Raw genomic sequence first — 23,993 nt, forward strand, 5'->3', positions numbered from 1 at the left:
AAATGCTGAGTTTTTTTTTCTCTCATTTGCCGTGCGGTATCAAACATTGCATGAAAAATAAACGCTTAGAGCAGTTCCTCGAATCAAATATCACGTTTGACGGAAGGGATATGAATGAATTCCCTGAATGAAAGAGCCAAACTGCAGTTAAAGTCCACCATTTAATAATTTGGCAAATAATTCGACTACAGATGTCCATGTAAACACTGTCACATTGTCCGCTGTGGTTGTGTGTTTTGACTCTGAAATCCAGCGCGCCCAAATAGACACTCCCACACCAAGCCTCTTTACTTCCTCCGACACTCCCCCCTAAACAGAGCTGGACACGCCCACTTTTCTGACTTTTTCCAAAGTAGAGGTGTGAAAACACCCTGCTGAAACGAGGGGGTTTCATGGCCCTTTAAGAAGTCTTTTCTTGATAGGTGGAGCTTGCGATGCAGATCAGAGGATACGCGAGACGCAAACTTTAAACTGAGTTTACTTTGCCAGAAAACAGGAAATGTAGACTCAGGCGAGTCACATGGGTACAGAAGTGTGGTCTGCCCCCCTGAGGGGCAATTCTGAAAAGAAAAGAAAACCTTCTTTTCGGGACCTTTCTGTGCAGATCTTTGGACGTAGATGGGTTTTGACTATGGGTCAAGTCACATCCATTTTCTACTAACTGACCAAGTTTTATGGCAAAGTTTTGGAGCGGGAGATTTTTTTTGTCTCTGGACCTATGATATGCATAATGAGGGTCCTCCTAAAACAGACAAAGAGACATTAACTCATAGCATTATAGAATGTAAGCCGTATAAAATATGATCATCCCTTCTAGACCATGAGCTGTAGAATTATGTATAGAACAGAATGATACCACACATGACACTTTTAGAAGTACATAAACATAATTCAGGCATTCTTAGTTTGTCTAGTGTCTTGAAAAGGACATATACATATATATATATATGGCGATGCAGTGGCGCAGTGGGTAGTAGTACATTCGCCGGTAACGCTTTCTTTTACAACCCGCAAAGTACCGCGTAAGTACAGAGAATTTACAGTGTACTTTTCTGTACGTACTGTGTAAGTATAATGAACGTATGTGTAGGTATAAGGGAACAAACCGTAATGCTTGGGTAATAAGGTGGTAATGCATGGAAAGTACCGCGTAAGTACAGTGAAATAACGTTGTACTTTTCTTTAAATTGCAAAAGAACAAACCATAATGTTTGCATAATAGGGGAGTAACAATAAGATATTCATCACGCAAAGAACTGCGTAAGTATATTATGTTTATGATGTACTTTTCTTCAAGTATTCACCTTATTCTCAGCTGTTGAGCGGGCGCTGACATTTGAATCTTTTTGTCTCGCGACTTCCGGTCACATTCACTTCCATTCATTTTTTGACGTTAACAACTGCTCGTTACGCTGCTTGATGTTGCAATTTAATATTTTCTTATTATATTATGCTACTTGGTCTGTGTAGTCATGCAAACATTTGTTTGTTGAGCAAGTAGTTTGGCCATTTTCTGCCGTTTATTATTCCTAGTCATTTCTCCCATAGGCGACTGAATCGGAAGTTCTAAGACAATCGCGAAAACAGGCGCACTTCCGCATTTCAGAATAAGGTCAATAGTATACATATAAAGAATTATGCAAGGATGGTGACAACCTATTGCTATCTGCAAACGTACTGTACATGCACCTGCGTGAGTACATTAGTACTCTTATTCAGTGCTTGGGTTTTATATGGGGTGTTTAATGAATAAAAGGTTTACAAGCTGTAATATTATGAACCCTTATTGTATACTGTATGTATTTTAAATCTGCAATTCAACAAAAAATATATTTCCATACACTACTTACCTTATGTTTACTCGTCGATCTCACCAAAGCCATCAATGTCTCCATAACTCACTATCAACAAATAACTTTGCATGATATAGGCCTACCGTCAGGGTTCAATGCAGATTAAAACAGGCTCGCATCTTTACTGCTGTTTGCACAGGGGGGCTAACTGTTGCATTTCAGTAAATGTATAGCTGATGCTTGATAGAAAAATGTAGTAATTTGGTCTTCAATCAATAAAAACTGCTGCTGTAGTTTACTCTGTTCTTAGTGTTCAAGTATACACTAGTGTGTTTAAGATCAGCTTTTTCCCTCTTTGTTCCCTGTAGTTAAAGGGTGAATACCACATTTGGGGGTTGTACATTAAAGTGAAGCATTGTTCCTCGCTTGTTACCACCTTGTTCCCTGTTCTTACAGGATAAAAACCACATTTGAGGGTTGTAAATTAAAGTGAAGCATTGTTCCTCCCTTGTTACCCCCTTGTTCCCTGTACTTAAAGGGTAAATACCACATTTGAGGGTTGTAAATTAAAGTGAAGCATTGTTCCCCCTTGTTACCCCCTTGTTCCCTGTTCTTACAGGATAAATACCACATTTGAGGGTTGTAAATTAAAGTGAAGCATTGTTCCTCCCTTGTTACCCCCTTGTTCCCTGTACTTACAGGGTAAATACCACATTTGAGGGTTGTAAATTAAAGTGAAGCATTGTTCCTCCCTTGTTACCCCCTTGTTCCCTGTACTTACAGGGCAAATACCATATTTGAGGGTTGTGAATTAAAGTGAAGCATTGCACCTCCCTTGTTACCCCCTTGTTCCCTGTACATACAGGGTAAATACCACATTTGAGGTTTGTAAATTAAAGCATTGTTCCTCCCTTGTTAACTCCCTGTTTCCTGTACTTACAGGTTAAATACCACCTTTGAGGGTTTTAAATTAAAGTGAAGCATTGTTCCTCCATTGTTACCTGTAGCTAAAGGGTAAATACAACACTTGTTCTCCCCTTGTTCCCTGTAGTTTACAATGTAAAATCTTGAAGGCAGTAAAATAAATATACAAACACACAATATATTTCTTCTTTACTTTGTAACCTTTATTTTAATAAATAAGCATTTTAAAACACTTCATCTTAATCAAACATTGTCTTGTATATCATTGCCTATACTCATTCATTTTCTCTTCGGCTTTGTCCCTTTGTTAATCTGGGGTCACCACAGTGGAATGAACCATTAACTTATCCTGCATATGTTTTACGCAGTGGATGCCCTTCCAGCTGCAACCCATCTCTGGGAAACATCCATACACATTCACACGCACACACTACGGACAATTTAGTCTACCCAATTCACCTATACCGCATGTCTTTGGACTGTGAGGGAAACCGGAGCACCTGGAGGAAACCCACGCGAACAAAGGGAGAACTCCACGCAGAAACGCCAACTGACCCAGCCGAGGCTTGAACCAGCAACCTTCTTGCTGTGAGGAAACAGCACTACCTACTGTGCCACTGTGTTGCCACCCAGCTGCAACCCATCACTGGGAAACATCCATACACACTCATTTACACACATACACTACGGACAATTTTAGCTTACCCAATGTCACCACATATTTTTGGACTTGTGGGAGCACCCGGAGGAAACCCACGCTAACATGGGGAGAACATGCAAACTCCACACAGAAATGCCAACTGACCCAGCCAAGGCTCGAACCAGCGACCTTCTTGCTGTGAGGCGATTGTGCTACCCACTGCACCTGCCTATACTCAAACAGCAAAATAACACATTATTTCCTTCCCCTTTTTTTCTGGCATCTCTTGCTTGGCTTCCTCTTCTGCTCTTCTCAGCTTCCACTGAGGACTCTGATGGTGAGTGGCTGATTAAATCCCATCCCTTGCTGCTCTGCATTTATATAAAATATATGAACAGACATAAATGCTATTAGTAAGCTATAGACATGTTTATTTTGCTGTTTAATGTGTGTGTGGTGGTTTTCCAACAATTTCACACACTAAACATTTACAGATACCATATAGACACTATACATTACTATCAAACAAAAGTACTATCATCAAATCATACGGGAGATTGTGATCATTTATAGTGATAATAATTAAAGCGCAGAGGGGAAAAGGCTATGTGCAGGCATTACAGACTTTAAAGTAAAGATTATTTGCAGTTCAGTGTACATATTTAAATTCTGTGTTACTCATTAAATGGTAAGTAAATGTAACATTTGGGTGAACTACCCCTAAGGTTAGTTTTAGATTAAAGTACATGTCTTCAGTCTTCATGTCTTTTTTAAATAAAGTGAAAAATAACATAATATGGTTGATGTACTGTTCAGTCTTCAGTCTTTATGTCTTTTTTAAATAAAGTGAAAAATAACATAATATGGTTGATGTACTGTTATGGACCCTTTTTACATTTCAGCGCAGTGAATGGGAAAGTACAACACATTTTTTTACAATCTTCTTTGCTCAAATAAAATGAAAACTTTATGATGGTGTTGTCTCGACAATTAGAAATAGAAAAAATAGTGTGAAACTGATAACGCCAGCAAGAAGAGAGAATAACTTCTAATTTTACTCATGTCCATAGACACTTATTGAAACACCTCGCACATGTAATCATATTATATAATACATACGTAAATACAAACAAATGTTATTTTCTAAAAAAAATCATATAAAAAACTTAAGGATTTTAGATGCTGATGATCGTTAAACGCGCCATAACAGTATTGTGAAAAGGGTGTAATTGTTAAAAATAGGTACAAACATCAGATAGAAACAAAAACCTAAACAAACACTTCTATGCACTTAACGTCATAAAAAACTTGTTTTATTTACCTCGCGCTGTTGTCCTTGTACTGCCGTAAACAGGAAATTCTGGGAATGGAGGATGGAGAGTTGAATCGATTCGTCTTCAACAAACGGATCAGTGTGACATCAAAACATCGCGAGAACAACAAACAGCTCCGTGTGCATTTGAATCCATCTCGCGATATTGTATCACTTCAGGTATGCGCCTACTGATTCGTTAATTCAAACGAGTTGTGAATCAAGAAGCCTCTAAAGATTCGAATCAAACTGCAGCAGCACGCCACGAGGTTTTGCTCAGACTTTCGGGACGTTTGGAATTGCTCCGTCTTGTCACCATGTAACACATGTGAGTAAATTGTTGTTAGTAAATAAGGCTATTGTTACGATTAGAAATTGTGCATTAACCAGATTATATTTATTTTGTTTTATTTGTTTTAGCGTAAAATTAACGCTAGTTCATGGCCGAATCTAAACGTCCAGCAGCGAATATTTACCAATGTTTACTGTCGTTTACTTTGCACATCTTAGAGATGTTGCCAAAGTTCCTCTGGATTTAGTTTCTTCATGTCATTCCAGAAAGACTGGATGATGATCTGGGGCCTGTTTCAGTAAGGAGGTTCAAACAACTCGGAGTTTAAACTTGAACTCTGAGTTGATTTATAGAGAGATTAAAAACTCGAGTTTTCGGTTTCAGAATAGCTGATCTAAGTTAGATCAATCAACTTTGAGTAGACCAACTCAGAGTTAAGCGCGCACACCGTGACTATAAAAAGACATTATCAATGGAGCACAGATATTATGAGTGACTATGGCAACATCTTAAAAAAAAAGACATTAGCATTTCTTTCTCCGGCTGAGTTTGATCTGCTCATGCAAAGTTATAGCAAATATGAGCGTATATATTTAAAAAGAAGCAGCCATCAGTGAAACGTTCGAGGTTACTAAAGTAACCCTTCGTTCCCCGAGGAGGGGAACGGAATCACTATAAGTGGATTTGATGTTCTAAATCCACGTATGGGAGGATTCGGTTCAGAAGCCACTTGTCTGAAAGAGTATTGAACGGGCCAATGAAAGCAATGAATTGGCAGCGTAAGCTTGCGCAGGTGTGCTGTATCGCCAATTAACTGAGCATATCTGAACTTATACTTTATTGGCAGAAGTTTGCGCTCTTGTTTGGCATTTTCAATGGCAGATTTTAAGTCTGTTGTCAGTGACTGCAGGCACCTCTTGGCAAAGTCAAAAAGTTTCTCCTCCTTGGTTCTGAATTTAGAGATGCTTCTGTAAAACTCAGCATCAACAAGCTGAATTTCAGCCACAACAGCTGTTAATGCGAGAGTATTACGGTCAACCCCAACTTTGGCACATGCTTTACTAATGCTCCCTTCTTTTTTATAAGCATTGAAAACTTTGTTGTACCGCTTTAGTACGTCATCAGGGGTTGTTGCTGTAAAAAGATAAAAGCTTAAGAAGAAATAAAAAAAAAACAAAAAAAAACAATGTGTGTCAAATACTTAAATGCACAAACCACACAAACCTGGCATGACCTATTGTAAATTAGTTATATATTGAACGAACATATATGAGGATGTATGCGCAAATATGAAACCTATAAGCAGTATACAGTATATGCACATATACAGGAATGGGACGATAACCATTTTCAAGGTATGCTGCGGTTTGGAAAAGTCAAGGTTTTAAAACTGTACAACAGTTTTCAAAAGGGGACAACAGTATCTCTAGCAGAACATATTCCATTTTAAATTGTAAAAAAATGTTTTTGAAACAAATAAAGACAAAATGAAGCAAAATTCAATAATTCATTTAGCCCAAAACATTTACTGCTCCAAAATATTTTAAATGTTTCACAAAATAAAATATACTGTGTTCAAAACAAAATGTACTGTTGTTTTTTACCCAGACATTGTAAAAAGAAAATATTTTTGAGCAGTAATTACAATACTGTGATACCGTGATATTTTTATCCAATGTTATCATACAGTAAGAATCTTATACAGGCCCATGCCTAATATATATTAATAAATATGTGTATGTATATGCCATATATAGGCAAAACTGAGGTGCATATATGTGCATATACATGCCATATAGGTCTCCTGTAATGCTTCTTTATATCCACATATAAGCCTTACATGTACATACAAGATATACTAATTAAAAACAAAATGCAAAAAAAATTATGTGCCAACACTTGAAATTTTATTCACATGTAATTGGCATGTTATGGAATTTAACTATGGCAAATAAGTCAGAGGAGATGAAAAGCTATGATGTCTACATGTTTTCCTGAAACGTTTACAAGGCCAATTCTTTCTTGTATTAAGATAGTGGAAAAGAAGAAAATAACAAAAGCTTTTGGGTTTTAAAATGTTTTTTCTGTTCAGTTTTTTGTTGTCTTATTTTTTATTGTACTATTTGATTGTTCTTAAGTAAATAAAAAATACAATTTATTATATTTACGTTGTCTAGCAGCTATATATTTTAATAATTTAACTAATATGTAGGTAAACATATAGGTAAACATATATATGTACATATAAACATACATATAAGCACATATATGTGTACATACAGTATATGTCTACATATATGCATACATACAGTATGTGTACATATTAGGGATGTGCGGAGCAGCCGGTATTTGTATTTGTATTTGTTGAGGGGGGAAAAGTATTGGTAACGCTTTCTTTTACAACCTGCAAAGTACCGCGTAAGTACAGTGAAATTACAGTGTACTTTTTTGTACGTATACTGTGTAAGTATAATAAACGTATGTGTAGGTATAAGGGAACAAACCGTAATGCTTGGGTAAAAAGGGGGTAACAACCAGATGTTCATCACGAAAATTACCGCGTAAGTATAGTGAAATAACGGTGTCTGTACGTATAGTGTAAGTATAAATAACGTTTACGTAGGTATAAGGGAACAAACTGTAATGCTTGGGTAATAAGGGGGTAACAACCAGATATTCAGCATGAAAAGTACCGCGTAAGTACAGTGAAATAACGTTGTACTTATCTTTAAATTGCAAAAGAACAAACCATAATGTTTGCGTAATAGGGGAGTAACAGCAAGATATTCATCATGCAAAGAAGTATATTACGTTTACGATGCACTTTTCTTCAAGTATTGTATACATATAAAGAATTATGCGAGGATGGTGACAACCTATTGCTATCTGCAAATGTACTGTACATGCACCTGCATGAGTACATTAGTACTCTTATTCAGTGCTTGGGTTTTATATGGGGTGTTTAATGAATAAAAGGTTTACAACCTGTGAAATTATGAACCCTTATTGTATACTGTATGTATTTTAAATCTGCAATTCAATATAAAATATATTTCCATACACTACACTGAAAAAAATTATTCGAAGATGATTCCTTGGATTTACTCAATTTCTTTACGTTAAGAGGTTGTAAACAATTTATTTAGGCTGAATTTAAACAAACAAATTAAGTTGAACGTTACTAAACTTAATTTGTTTGTTTAAATTCAACACAAATTGTTTGCAACAGTTCTGCATGCAACACTTTTTTCAGTGTACTTACCTTATGTTTACTCGTCGATCTCACCAAAGCCATCAATGTCTCCATAACTCACTATCAACAAATAACTTTGCATGACATAGGCCTACCGTCAGGGTTCAATGCAGATTAAAACTGGGGGCTAACTGTTGCATTTCAGTGAACGTATGGCTGATGCTTTATAGAAAAATGTAGTAGTTTGGTCTTCAATCAATAAAAACTGCTGCTGTAATTTACTCTGTTCTTAGTGTTTAAGTATACACTAGTGTGTTAAAGTTCAGCTTCTTCCCTCTTTGTTCCCTGTAGTTAAAGGGTAAATACAGTATTTGTTCCCTCCTTGTTTCCTGTACTTACAGCATAAATACCACATTTGAGGGTTGTAAATTAAAGTGAAGCATTGTTCCTCGCTTGTTACCTGTACTTACAGGGTAAATACCACATTTGAGGGTTGTAAATTAAAGTGAAGCATTGTTCCTCGCTTGTTACCTGTACTTACAGGGTAAATACCACATTTGAGGGTTGTAAATTAAAGTGAAGCATTGTTCCTCGCTTGTTACCTGTACTTACAGGGTAAATACCACATTTGAGGGTTGTAAATTAAAGTGAAGCATTGTTCCTCGCTTGTTATCTGTACTTACAGGGTAAATACCACATTTGAGGGTTGTAAATTAAAATGAAGCATTGTTCCTCGCTTGTTACCTGTACTTACAGGGTAAATACCACATTTGAGGGTTGTAAATTAAAGTGAAGCATTGTTCCTCGCTTGTTACCTGTACTTACAGGGTAAATACCACATTTGAGGGTTGTAAATTAAAGTGAAGCATTGTTCCTCGCTTGTTACCTGTAGTTAAAGGGTAAATACAACATTTGTTCCCCCCTTGTTCCCTTTTGTTTACAATGTAAAATTTTGAAGGCAGTAAAATAAATATACAAACACACAATACATTTCTTCTTTACTTTGTAACCTTTATTTTAATAAATAAGCATTTTAAAACACTCCATATTAATCAAACATTGTCTTGTCTATCATTGCCTATACTCATTCATTTTCTCTTCGGCTTTGTCCTTTTGTTAATCTGGGGTCTCCATGGTGGAATGAGCCACCAACTTATCCAGCATATGTTTTACGCAGTGGATGCCCTTCCAGCTGCAACCCATCTCTGGGAAACATCCATACACACCCATTCACACGCATTCACTCCAGACAATTTAGTCTACCCAATTCACCTGTACCGCATGTCTTTGGGACAGTGAGAGAAACCGGAGCACCAGGAGGAAACCCACGCGAATGCAGGGAGAACTCCACGCAGAAACGCCAACTGACCCAGCCGAGGCTCGAACCAGCAACCTTCTTGATGTGAGGAAACAGCACTACCTACTGTGCCACTGTGTTGCCACCCAGCTGCAACCCATCACTGGGAAACATCCATAAACACTCATTCACACACATACACTACGGACAATTTTACCTTACCCAATGTCACCACATATTTTTGGACTTGTAGGAGCACCCGGAGGAAACCCAAGCTAACATGGGGAGAACATGCAAACTCCACACAGAAATGCCAACTGACCCAGCCAAGGCTCGAACCAGCAACCTTCTTGCTGTGAGGCGATTGTGCTACCTACTGCGCCTGCCTATATATACTCAAAAAGCAAAATAACACATTATTTCCTTCCCCCTTTTTTTATGGCATCTCTTGCTTGGCTTCCTCTTCTGCTCTTCTCAGCTTCCACTGAGGACTCTGATGGTGTGTGGCTGATGAAATCCCATGGGTCTTGCTGCTCTGCATTTATATAAAATATATGAACAGACATAAAGGCTTTTAGTAAGATATAGACATGTTTATTTTCCTGTTCAATGTGTGTGTAGTGGTTGTCCAACAATTTCACACACTAAACATTTACAGATACCCTACAGACACTATACATTACTATCAAACAAAGGTACTATCATCAGATCATATGGGAGATTGTGATCATTTATAGTGGTAATAATTAAAGCGCAGAGGGGAAAAGGCTTAAATAGTAGGCTACTGTGCTAAAGTCCTAGGCAAACATTACTAGTAATGGGGGGGGGGGGGGGGGGGGGGGTATTGATATATCAAACTGGCATGCTACAGAAAATATCAATTTACATTTCCAAACATTAATTTTGTCATTAAGTTTGCTGTAATTAACGTATACAGGGAGAAAATAGTCTGGGTCCGTGTATCATCCGTTCATTTGATTATTAATTTTATTACGGAAAACGAAACATCAGAAAAACGATGAATATTTCGTTTTTCTGTTTATTCTGTTGGCAGAAAAAACGGAAACTCATCTGTTTTTCTGCTTATTAACTTAAAACGAAATATTAAAACAAACACAAAACCAAAACGAAATAATGAGTCAAAAAATGGTCCGTGTACGGTCCGCGTACGTTTTGTTCATTTGTTTTCCATTTTCAAACGGAATAAAGGAAACGGCCGTTTTTCTTTTGCTCACGAGAAAACGAAAAAACGAGATTTTGGCTGGATTTTCGTTTTTTGGTTTAGAGTAGGAAAACGGATAATCGACTTTAAAATTCACTTTACACATGTAGGCGGTGCTGAAACGCCCACTTTCCTCTAATTGGTCAACCAAATCTGCGCTCGTGACGTCTTCCTCAAAATAAAAGCCTTACACGCAGGCTTTTAATTATTATTATTTAATTATATATATAAACAAAGTTTACATATTCTATCATTTGAACCACACGCAGTTAGCAAGCTTACATTCATTACGTATGTATAAATTAAATAAAAACTTAAATCAGCAGTATTCTTAGACATTTGTCATTAAAATAAGGTCATAGTTCACTGCCAAGCTTCTTGCTGCTGTGCACCTGATGCTGAGCAAAGAAAGCCATTTCCGAGCAGCACCTGGTTTACATGATTGTTTCAGAGCTATTGTAGGCCTAAATATAGCCCACTCTGTATAAAATAATAATTTATTATTATTTTATTATTATTATTAATATTATTAGGCCTATTATTATTATTATTATTTACTTAGTTATTCAATGGTTGTAAGAACACATAGGACCATGCATGGGGCTATAATAAATGGTACCATTTGTTTCTATTGGTTTTTTTCCTATTTTAATTTAATATATGCTTTTAGCCTATTGTAAATATTTATTTGATAATTAATACTTTTTTATTGCAACGTCAAAGTAGGCCTGTCTTATTATTATTATTTTTTGTTATTATTATTTTGTTGTTGTTGTTGTTGTTATTGTAGCAGGGACGTAGCCACAGGTGTGGCAGAGTGTGCTGGTGCCACCCAAAGTGGCATCACCTGAAAATAGATGCCTTAGCGCTAAGCGCTCGCAAAAAAACTTGCACAGGCAAAAGTAATGATGAATGGGTTGGGAAAAAAAAAACATTCTAATTATTTGTTAATAAAATAGTGCAGCATTATTCTCAGTCAGTGTAGGATGAAAAAAATAAGATCGCCAGCATTTCAAGGTTTTATTTTCAGTTCATTGCTGTGACGCGCTATATTTCACGAAGGCTGCATGAGACTGAAAGCGCATCTTGCTTATTTTCTCTATTTTACAAAAGCATTGTTTGTTAATATATATATATATAGTGTACATATATTTCCATACAGTCCAGGTTCTACCGTTCCAGAGAGTGTGGGGCATTGCTTTGCATAGTTATAAAAACTATTGCATAGTTATAAAATAACTACATTTCAAGAATATGTTAACACTTTCAACAATTCAGGATTATTTATTGCATCAAAAGTAATTTCAAGGTAACGTTTAATTGTATGTATAAACTGCTTAATTTGTGTGTGTAAACACCTAAGATGCAAAAAGCTTATTTAGACCAGAATAGGCCTACTAAATGCAACGTGCAATGTATGTAAACTTATGACTTAAAATGTCTTAAATGACTAAATTTAAGTCTTTTAAAGTTTTTAAATAATTTAAGTTTAACTTAAATGATTTAACTTAAACTTTAAACTTCAAATTAACAGAGTATGGCAAATAAAGTGTTTATTAAATGGAGGTCAGGTGTCTATCTTAATTATAATTATTAAATTATTAAATATTATGACATTATAATTCAGTGGAGTATTGGAGAGTACGCAGGCAACCTTTTAATTAATTAATTTTAAATAAGTGGTTTATCCTAAATAAAATACAATGGGATCGGTGGATGTACAATGAATAGTTTGAAAACCCCTGGTTCAGACTAACAGACGAGCTAGCTGTCTGTGCGCTGCGCTAATAACTTGGCATTTGCTCTTTTCGGTGCTGCCAGATGCATATATAGTGCATAAAAAAATAACAGGTAATTCGGTATAGCGCGCGATGCGTGCAGAAATAAGCGCACTATATGCATATGCCGAATTAAGTTCTCTTTTTCTTTAATCAAGACTTTTCCATTCAAGCAATTACAGTTATTAATAGCTTAGTCCTTATAAACGATCAGTTTATAAAATACACAATTTACGGATCAAGCCTAATGAAGAATAAGAAGAATATGCAACGCATTATGATCCTTGAATGATCAGAGCGCATTTATATAAACTATATATTTTATATAATCCATGAATATTAAAAAAACATTATACACTTAAAGTAATGGAACATTATATGTTATAAAATCTAAACTATTATTTAGGCTACAGGCGCCTTTTCGGGGCTGTTCAGCGCGTGCGTCAAAGAAAAGACATGACACAATTTCAATTAAAACTTGTTGTTTATTTACAATATCTAAAGGGATATAAAACATCTAGCATGCATCTCCATTCTCAACGAGTTTCTGTGTTCTGCATCCTTCACAGACCGAGTTCTTATTCCAAAGTAATCTGTAAATATTCTCATTTGGTTCTGGCACATTCTTGATTAAAGGTGAAACTGACCGGCGCAACGGATGATTTGTCATATAGAGTAAATACAGTTATAATACAGGTTATGGCACTATGAATATTTCACTTTAATTTCATATTATTATTTTATCAAACGAACAAACCAGTTTGTGTTTTGGCGCTGCATGCAGCGTATTGTGGATCTTATTTTGAAGCATTGCACTTCAAATGTTATTCTTCCTTTTTATTTTTATTGTATTTTAAATATTTTTAATTATACAAAACAAAATTGGTTCTAAACGGATACATTTTCCTATAGGCTATGATAAAGTGTATATTTTTGTTCACACAGGTCCTATACAAAACTGTGTGGATGGATGATTTGTTTCTCCGTGAAAATCCCTCATTTAATAAGCAAAACAGGCCAAAATGTTGTTTAGCTTGCGTCAAACTGGATGGACAATTTACAAACATATTGAATACAAAGGCTGGTTATTTTATGCAATGAGGGACAATAGGCCTATTACAAATTAAAGAAATTTATTTGCATATTAAAACGAAAATATATAATACAACAACAGATCCTACCTCGTAAGAAATGACTTTAGATAATGTAAATAAGCATCAAGTTTTTTTTAGATTGTGTCCTCTAATTCAGTAGTGTAGTGCGTTCGCGTTAGAGATGCGCGGTTGGCAGTTATAGCCGCGGACTCCGCGGATAAACCGCGGATCGGGCGGATGACGTTACGAAAAAATAATATTTTAATTAAATTCGGGCGGGTGGCGGGCGGTTGTACTGTTTTTATATACATAGCTGGCGCACCAACGAAAAAGCCTATGACTGACTTCACAGAATGGGAGGAGGAATTGGATACACTAATTCTGGATGAAGTGTACAGAAGTATTCCTCTACAAACTTCCGTATAGACGGATATTCAGAGCAAAATCTACTTTCCTTTTGGGAGAAATAAGGCAGGCATTCCCACAACTACAGCACCTTTCCAAGAGAATTCTATGTATTTCAGCAACAAGTGCTGCGAGCGAGCGCTCCTTCAGTGCAGCAGGGCGCATTATAGTAGCTATGCAGGCGCTCCCGTCTGAATCCTGACACTGTAGATGCTATTTTATTCCTGCATTGTGCCAAGAAAAAAATCGAACTAGACCTAAGGTCAGGCATATTAAACCAATTAGCCTATGTTATTTAGGCTACACATGTGTTCAATATAAACTTTTGAGTTCGGTCAGCTGATAATTTTACGTTCATATTGGTTCAGCCTATTCTATTCTAGACATGTTGGCCTCGCTTTTACGTTCCGAGGCTAAGGTTATTTTGCCAGAATTTCTTTGTCGCAACTTTAATGGCGTAGTATTTCGTTATGCTTCAAGTTTGAGGGGAATGGGGATGATCCTAAGTCTATGGGTTATTGGGGCACTTGTCATACATGCACTTTAGCCTGGTCAGACTATGTTCGCTCAAAGAGGGATGGCGTATCTATTTTTCTAATTTAATTTCTAATTGTGGGGGTGACTGAGCCTACAAGGCTTAGGCACGATATGACGTTTTTATTAAAACATTTTCAACTGTTTGCCAAAGCATGCGACTATAGCCTATGCCTACATTAAGATATTTATGTTAATATTTTTTTTTACTCCCTGTTGTTTCTTTTGGCATATAAAATAGGTATTGTCTGATAGAGATATCAATATAGGTTCATCTGTGTCGCAGAACTGTGTTGTTTCCGATTTCTACAAGCTCAATAACATCCACAGCCAAAAATAAAAAATAGTCGAAAAACTGTGCCCATTAATTAGATGTGCAAGGCAAGCAGGTAACTTACGTTTTTGGGGTTGCTATGGACAACTACAAATGTAAACATTATTAGGCTATAATAGCTAAATAGCTATTAGCAGCTAAATAGCTAAATAGCAGCATGTTGAAATGATGTGTCAATGCGTTTTCTATTAGGCTACAATAAAAAAAAAAGTTGTATAGTACAGTGCGTTTAATTTAGGCTATTTATTTATTTTTGTCCCTGTGCGCCGATTGGAGACAGAGTTCACTGCTGATATTCTGAGAGCTCGGGTGCTTCTCATTTCTTATTTGTGCATCCTCGTTACCTTACCTTGCTTTCTTTCCTCGTGTTTCCACCCCACCGGGATATCTTTACGAGGGAAGGACGCAAGGAAAAGACTGAAGGACCGAGGAATCGAATCAAGTGAAAAGACACGTCCTCGTATCTTTAGCGTAACTTCAAAGCATCGTCAATTAATGACTTGCACGTTTGGATTAACTGCATGTCTACATTAAAATCATTCTCTATTATATAATGATTAATAAAGAAACATTCATTTAATAAAAAAAGGAATAAGCCATTCAAATAAAGAGCTCAGTCAGCAGATGGCGGGCGGGTGCGGTTTTAAAAATTGGTCAAAAATGTTAGTGCGGATGGATGGCGGACGGATGATGAATTTCGTCATGCGGTTGCGGATGAAATAATAGCCCATCCGCGCATCTCTAGTTCGCGTGGGTTTCCTCCGGGTGCTCCGGTTTCCCCCACAGTCCAAAGACATGCGGTACAGGTGAATTGGTTAGGCTAAATTGTCTGTAGTGTATAAGTGTGTGTGTGTGTGTGTGTGTGTGTGTGTGTATGTGTGGATGTTTCCCAGAGATGGGTTGTGGCTGGAAGGGCATCCGCTGCGTAAAAACTTGCAGGATAAGTTGGCGGTTCATTCCGCTGTGGCGACCCCAGATTAGTAAAGAGACTAAGCCGACAAGAAAATGAATGAATAATGTGCAATACTATTTTAAAATACTTATCACTAACCTTGTATGTGAAATAGCAGGGCCCGCTGTAGCACTTTCTCAAGAAGAGCAAATGTCAAATTATTAGCGCAACGCACATGCAGCAAGCTCATCTGTTTGTCGGAACTAGACACTATTTTTTAACAACTATAATATGTTTAATTAGTTAATTTGAAATTTATTTCATTATTCCAGCAATAATTGTTGAGAGAATGCGCTAGAAATATGCATTGCGGCTCACTTTATTGTACAGGCTTATTGCACTAAAACATTTTTAGGTTCGGCTCTCGAATTAGTAAGGTTATATATAACCTTATGATATATATAAGAGTAAATGTTATTTAAAATATTTCGCAAAGCCTGCCATGTAGCCTACAATAACAATAACAGCAAATTACAAAAAATAATAAGACAAGCCTACTTTGGCGTTGCAATAAAATAGTATTATTTATCAAATAAATAATTACAATATATAATTAAAATAGGAAGAAATAAAATAAATAGGAAGAAATAAAATAAAATTTATAGCAGGGCCCAAAGTGTTCTTATTCTGGTTCTGCTAACAACTATTAAAAAGAAAAAAAATACTTAACAATAAAAACACTAGTAAGTGATAATAATAATAATAATAATAATAATAATAATTATTATTATTATTATTATAAAGCCCTTGCTCTGAAACAATCATACAAACCAGGTGCTGCTCGGAAATGGCTTTTTTTGCTCAGCATCAGGGTGCACAGCAGCAAGAAGCTTGGCAGTGAACTATGACCTTATTTTAATGACAAATGTCTAAGAATACTGCTGATTTATGTGTTTATTTAACTTATACATACGCAATGAATGTAAGCCTGCTAAATGTGTGTGGTTCAAATGATAGAATATGTAAACTTTGTTTATATATATAATTAAATAATAATAATTAAAAGCCTGCGTGTAAGGCTTTTATTTTGAGGAAGACGTCACGAGCTCAGATTTGGTTGACCAATTAGAGGAAAGTGGGCGTTTCAGCACCGCCTACATGTGTAAAATGAATTTTAAAGTCGTTTATCCGTTTTCCTACCCTAAACCAAAAAACGAAAATCCAGCCAAAATCTCGTTTTTTCGTTTTCTCGTGAGCAAAAGAAAAACGAAAATACTGCCGTTTTCTCCATTTCCTTTATTCCGTTTAAAAATGGAAAACAAATGAACAAAACGTACGCGGACCGTACACGGACCATTTTTTGACTCATTATTTAGTTTTGGTTTTGTGTTTGTTTTAATATTTCGTTTTAAGTTAATAAGCAGAATAACAGATGAGTTTCCGTTTTTTCTGCCTACAGAATAAACAGAAAAACGAAATATTCATCGTTTTTCTGATGTTTCGTTTTCCGTAATAAAAGGAATAATCAAATGAACGGATGATACACGGACCAGTCTGCACAGTGAGTATGGCAACAGCCACAGAAATCTGACCTGATCATCATCCAGTCTGTCTGGAATATGGAGAAACTAAATCCAGAGGAACTTTGGCAACATCTCTAAGATGTGCAAAGTAAACGACAGTAAACATTGGTAAATATTCGCTGTTGGCCGTTTAGATTCGGCCATGAACTAACGTTATTGTTACGCTAAAACAAATGAAACAAAATAAAATTAATCTGGTTAATGCACAATTTCTAACAATAGCCTTATTTACTAACAACGATTTACTCACATGTGTTACATGGTGACAAGACGGAGCAATTCCAAACGTCCCGAAAGTCTGAGCAAAACCTCGTGGCGTGCTGCTGCAGTTTGATTCGGATCTTTAGAGGCTTCTTGATTCACAACTCGTTTGAATCAACGAATCAGTAGGCGCGTACCTGAAGTGATACAATATCGCGAGATGGATTCAAATGCACACAGAGCTGTCTGTTGTTCTCGCGATGTTTTGATGTCACACTAATCGGTCTGTTGAAGACGAATCAATTCAACTCTCCGTCCTACATTCCCAGAATTTCCTGTTCACGGCAGTGCAAGGACGGCAGCGCGAGGTAAATAAAACGAGTATTTTTATGACGTTATGTACATAGAAGTGTTTGTTTAGATTTTTGTTTCTATCTGATGTTTGTACATATTTTTAACAATTACACCCTTTTCACAATACTCTTATGACGCGTTTAACGATCATCAGCATCTAAAATCCTTGAGTCTTTTATTTTATTTTTATATAAAATAACATTTATTTGTATTTACGTATGTATTATATAATATGATTACATGTGCGAGGTGTTTCAAACAGTGTCTATGGACATGAGTAAATTAGATGTTATTCTCTCTTCTTGCTGGCGTTATCAGTTTCACAATATTTTTTTTTATTTTTCTAATTGTCGAGACAACACCACCGTAAAGTTTTCATTTTATTTGAGCAAAGAAGGTTGTAAAAAATGTGTTGTACTTTCCCATTCACTACGCTGAAATGTAAAAAGGGTCCATAACAGTACATCAACCATATTATGTTATCTTTCACTTTATTTAGGACTAATGATGGGTTAAGACATGTACTTAATCAAAAACTAACTCCAGGGGTAGTTCACCCTAACGTTACATTTACTTACCATTTAATGAGTAACACAGAATTTAAATATGTACACTGATCTGCAAATAATCTTTACTTCTATACTGCCTGCACATATATTTAAGCCTTTTCCCCTCTGCGCTTTAATTATTATCACTATACATTATGTCAATCTCCCATATGATCTGATGATAGTACCTTTGTTTGATAGTAATATATAGTGTCTGTAGGGTATCTGTAAATGTTTAGTGTGTGAAATTGTTGGACAACCACTACACACACATTAAACAGGAAAATAAACATGTCTATATCTTACTAAAAGCCTTTATGTCTGTTCATATATTTTATATAAATGCAGAGCAGCAAGACCCATGAGATTTCATCAGCCACACACCATCAGAGTCCTCAGTGGAAGCTGAGAAGAGCAGAAGAGGAAGCCAAGCAAGAGATGCCATAAAAAAAGGGGGAAGGAAATAATGTGTTATTTTGCTTTTTGAGTATATATAGGCAGGCGCAGTGGGTAGCACAATCGCCTCACAGCAAGAAGGTTGCTGGTTTGAGCCTCGGCTGGGTCAGTAGGCATTTCTGTGTGGAGTTTGCATGTTCTCCCCATGTTAGATCGGGTTTCCTCCGGGTGCTCCTACAAGTCCAAAAATATGTGGTGACATTGGGTAAGCTAAAATTGTCCGTAGTGTATGTGTGTGAATGAGTGTTTATGGATGTTTCGCAGTGATGGGTTGCAGCTGGGTGGCAACACAGTGGCACAGTAAGTAGTGCTGTTTCCTCACATCAAGAAGGTTGCTGGTTCGAGCCTCGGCTGGGTCAGTTGGCGTTTCTGCGTGGAGTTCTCCCTGCATTCGCGTGGGTTTCCTCCAGGTGCTCCGGTTTCCCTCACTGTCCCAAAGACATGCGGTACAGGTGAATTGGGTAGACTAAATTGTCCGGAGTGAATGCGTGTAATTGGGTGTGTATGGATGTTTCCCAGAGATGGGTTGCAGCTGGAAGGGCATCCACTGCGTAAAACATATGCTGGATAAGTTGGTGGCTCATTCCACCGTGGAGACCCCAGATTAACAAAAGGACAAAGCCGAAGAGAAAATGAATGAGTATAGGCAATGATAGACAAGACAATGTTTGATTAATATGGAGTGTTTTAAAATGCTTATTTATTAAAATAAAGGTTACAAAGTAAAGAAGAAATGTATTGTGTGTTTGTATATTTATTTTACTGCCTTCAAAATTTTACATTGTAAACTAAAGGGAACAAGGGGGGAACAAATGTTGTATTTACCCTTTAACTACAGGTAACAAGCGAGGAACAATGCTTCACTTTAATTTACAACCCTCAAATGTGGTATTTACCCTGTAAGTACAGGTAACAAGGGAGGAACAATGCTTTACTTTAATTTACAACCCTCAAATGTGGTATTTACCCTGTAAGTACAGGTAACAAGCGAGGAACAATGCTTCACTTTAATTTACAACCCTCAAATGTGGTATTTACCCTGTAAGTACAGGTAACAAGCGAGGAACAATGCTTCACTTTAATTTACAACCCTCAAATGTGGTATTTACGCTGTAAGTACAGGAAACAAGGAGGGAACAAATACTGTATTTACCCTTTAACTACAGGAAACAAAGAGGGAAGAAGCTGAACTTTTAACACACTAGTGTATACTTGAACACTAAGAACAGAGTAAACTACAGCAGCAGTTTTTATTGATTGAAGACCAAACTACTACATTTTTCTATAAAGCATCAGCTGTACGTTCACTGAAATGCAACAGTTAGCCCCCAGTTTTAATCTGCATTGAACCCTGACGGTAGGCCTATGTCATGCAAAGTTATTTGTTGATAGTGAGTTATGGAGACATTGATGGCTTTGGTGAGATCGACGAGTAAACATAAGGTAAGTAGTGTATGGAAATATATTTTATATTGAATTGCAGATTTAAAATACATACAGTATACAATAAGGGTTCATAATTTTACAGGTTGTAAACCTTTTGTTCATTAAACACCCCATATAAAACCCAAGCACTGAATAAGAGTACTAATGTACTCATGCAGGTGCATGTACAGTACATTTGCAGATAGCAATAGGTTGTCACCATCCTCGCATAATTCTTTATATGTATACAATACTTGAAGAAAAGTGCATCGTAAACGTAATATACTTCTTTGCATGATGAATATCTTGCTGTTACTCCCCTATTACGCAAACATTATGGTTTGTTCTTTTGCAATTTAAAGATAAGTACAACGTTATTTCACTGTACTTACGCGGTACTTTTCATGCTGAATATCTGGTTGTTACCCCCTTATTATCCAAGCATTACAGTTTGTTCCCTTATACCTACGTAAACGTTATTTATACTTACACTATACGTACAGAAAAGTACACCGTTATTTCACTGTACTTACGCGGTAATTTTCGTGATGAACATCTGGTTGTTACCCCCTTTTTACCCAAGCATTACGGTTTGTTCCCTTATACCTACACATACGTTCATTATACTTACACAGTATACGTACAAAAAAGTACACTGTAATTTCACTGTACTTACGCGGTACTTTGCGGGTTGTAAAAGAAAGCGTTACCAAAGTATTTGTATTTGTATTCGAGTAAAATTCAAAATGGCGCAAAAATATATATATTTTTTATTACACTTCTAATTTACATTATAGTGAAAGTATTGTTTAATTATACCCATTATATAAATTATAGACATGCAATATTGGTTGTTGTTTTTGAACATGTGACAAGAAATGTCATTGAAAAGAAAATAACATAGAAGCCATTATCTCATCCATGGTTAAACCAACAACTAATAAAATACCATTGTGAATATTATGAACCCCACCACCACCGTTCTTGTTGAAGGACACTGAATAGACAGAATAAAAACAAATGATACTTCCAAAAAAACTGTTCTTCTTCTGAAAAAACTTTTTTCCAATGGACAGAATTCCAAAAACTAAAATTAACTAAATAAATCTAAATACAACCCTGCCTGGGAGATCTGGCAGAATAAAAGTATTCTATATAATACTAAAAGATACAGCCCTGCTATTGTCATCTGCCAGCCACAAAACAGACACAAAGTTTTTTATTTTTTTTATGTTTGAAACTGACTTGCTGGGGCAGAATGTGGCTGTGTTGATGGTTTGGTGCTTGTGGAGGATTTATTAGAACATAGCTGTGCTGATTGAGGGGATTGATGCTTGTGGGGGGTTCACAGACAGTATCAGGAGAGGATGCTTTTAGTGCATGTGATAATACATTACATAGAAGGTTGCGCGGTGGCACAGTGAGTAGCACTGTCACCTCACAGCATGAAGGTTGCTGGTTCGAGCCCTGACTGGGTTCTCCCCATGTTGGCGTGGGTTTCCTCCGGGTGCTCCGGTTTCCCCCCCAGTCCAAACACATGCAATACAGGTGAATTGGGTAAACTAAATTGTCCCTATTGTATGTGTGTGAAAGAGAGTGTATGGATGTTTCCCAGTGCTGGGTAGCAGCTGGAAGGGCAGCCACTGCGTAAATCATATGCTGGATAAATTGGTGGTTCATTCCACTGTGGCAACCCCAGATTGATAAAGGGACTTAGCCGAAAAGAAATGAATGATTATGCATAGAAGATGTTGACAGATCTTTAATATCTGTGCCTCTGCTGATTTCACTTTTGCACACATTATACAGTATCAGTTTGTTTTATCTGCAGCTCCACTGACTGTAAAATTCTTCCACAAAGAACATGAAGTTTTTTTTTTTTTTTTTTGACTGGTGGAGGACCAAGAAATGGCTCAGAAGCAGTCTCACTCTTTTTCTATTCGGGTGCCCAAATGTATTTGAGGAGTTTCAAGTTAATAAAAAGTGACAGAAAGCTATGCTAAGGTTAACTAGCCTATAGCATATATCTTGCTGTCTGCAAAAGACAGTAATGTAGACGTACCATATAACTCCCATAAGTGCATACTATTCTACACAACTGCAAAAGCATCGTTTTAACCTTTATAAAAGAACGTTAACGTTACTCTGTCAACAGTCTATTGTCTAAATTACCGCGCTAACAGAGTTAAAGTTGCGTAAACCCGATTGCAAACTTCAAAAATGCAGCGTAATGGAAAATCCCAATCAAACTCCGCTACAATTTTATAAACTGCATCTGGAACCCAATTAAAGTACAAAAATCTATGTAACAAAAATAGTGATGCAGTGAAGTATTTTTTTTTTGCTCAGCCGAGCCTTCTCTGTCTGTATCTGTGGAGAAGCTTGTGCCAGACACATTTTACCTCCGCCCCGCCCTCCGACTACTGACTGAGCATGTCTCTCTCTCTCTCTCTCTCTCTCTCTCTCTCTCACTCACTCACTCACACGGGCATGCACTGTGGTCTCATGAGGAAATGCTGCTTTTTGATATAGTGTTTTTCTTGCTCCCGAATACAAATAATTTTTCAAGTATTTGTTCGAAATAAGTATTCGTAAAAACACGCTATTCGTGCCTTTCCGAATACCGTATTCGGGTTCGGCTCCACCCTTAGTACATATATGCATGTGCATATATGTACATATATGTACATATAATATAGGAAATGGCCAAAATTTTATGTTATATATATTAAAAACCTATATTAAAACCTATCTTAAAACATATATGTATATATATATAACATAAAACCTATCTTATATATATATAAACATACATTCCGTCTTGATCAGAAGCAGTTAATAATAGTTCAAACCCCACTCGGGGGTTCAAATCAAACTTAAAATCAGCAACTGTAGTATGTGGCCAGCCTTAAAAATGTAATCTATTAATACTACTCAGCAGTTCAGGATTGATGAGAAAGTTTAAAAAGTAAACAAAAAATCTACTTGCTCAGTAAATATTAATTTCAAATCAAACACGTTAATACAACAAAACAGGTTTCTTACTTGACAATTTTAGGACAGTTTGGCGGAGAAAATCTTGTTCCTGTTTAAGTGTTTGTATTGTCTGGGCCATGAGCATCAGCTTGTCTTTTTCCACCATAGAGAAAGACCCATCATCTTGTCCTTTAAAAACAAACAATGCAGCACAATACAGTTATGGTACATACATCTGGTACATACATCTGGTACATTATGGTACATACAAGCGCCTGCTAAATAACAAAAAAATTACCTTGTGTAATATGGAGTATATAAAGGTGGCATTAGTGCAAGATCAAGTATTTATATTTCCAAAAAAGTACAATAGAACAAGACTGGCATTGGCTGTTTTTTTTTTTTTTTTTTTTTTGTTAAAGCTAAAACATTTTAGCAAACAGTTGTGGTTGTTGTGGTTCACGTTGGCTTGGTCTATCTTATACCATGATTGCACATTCAAAGTAATTTCTTTGTAAATAAATACAAACTCATCTGGTTCAGGAGTTATGGTTTCCACTGAAACAACAGAAAGGTCGTTGTCATCGTCTTTATCATGGTGTACTTTATGAATTTTTTGGGAGGATTCAGGTGGTTCTGTAAAAACAAAAAAGGAAATGGTTGCTGCTCTTGTCTTTCAAACTACCGCAACATTACTGGAGCAACAACTTCTAAAACACTTCATGTAAAATGGTTTAACT

General features: G+C 36.4%; 1 protein-coding gene across 1 annotated transcript in view; it reads right to left on the minus strand.

Moving 5' to 3' along the window:
• LOC141377778 (uncharacterized) overlaps window positions 1-23,993 on the minus strand; it is a 369,547-nt gene that overhangs the window by 322,320 nt on the left and 23,234 nt on the right. The window lies entirely within an intron of this gene.

The sequence above is a fragment of the Danio rerio genome, chromosome 15, assembly GCF_049306965.1.
Source record: "Danio rerio strain Tuebingen ecotype United States chromosome 15, GRCz12tu, whole genome shotgun sequence".
NCBI classification, from domain to species: domain Eukaryota; kingdom Metazoa; phylum Chordata; class Actinopteri; order Cypriniformes; family Danionidae; genus Danio; species Danio rerio.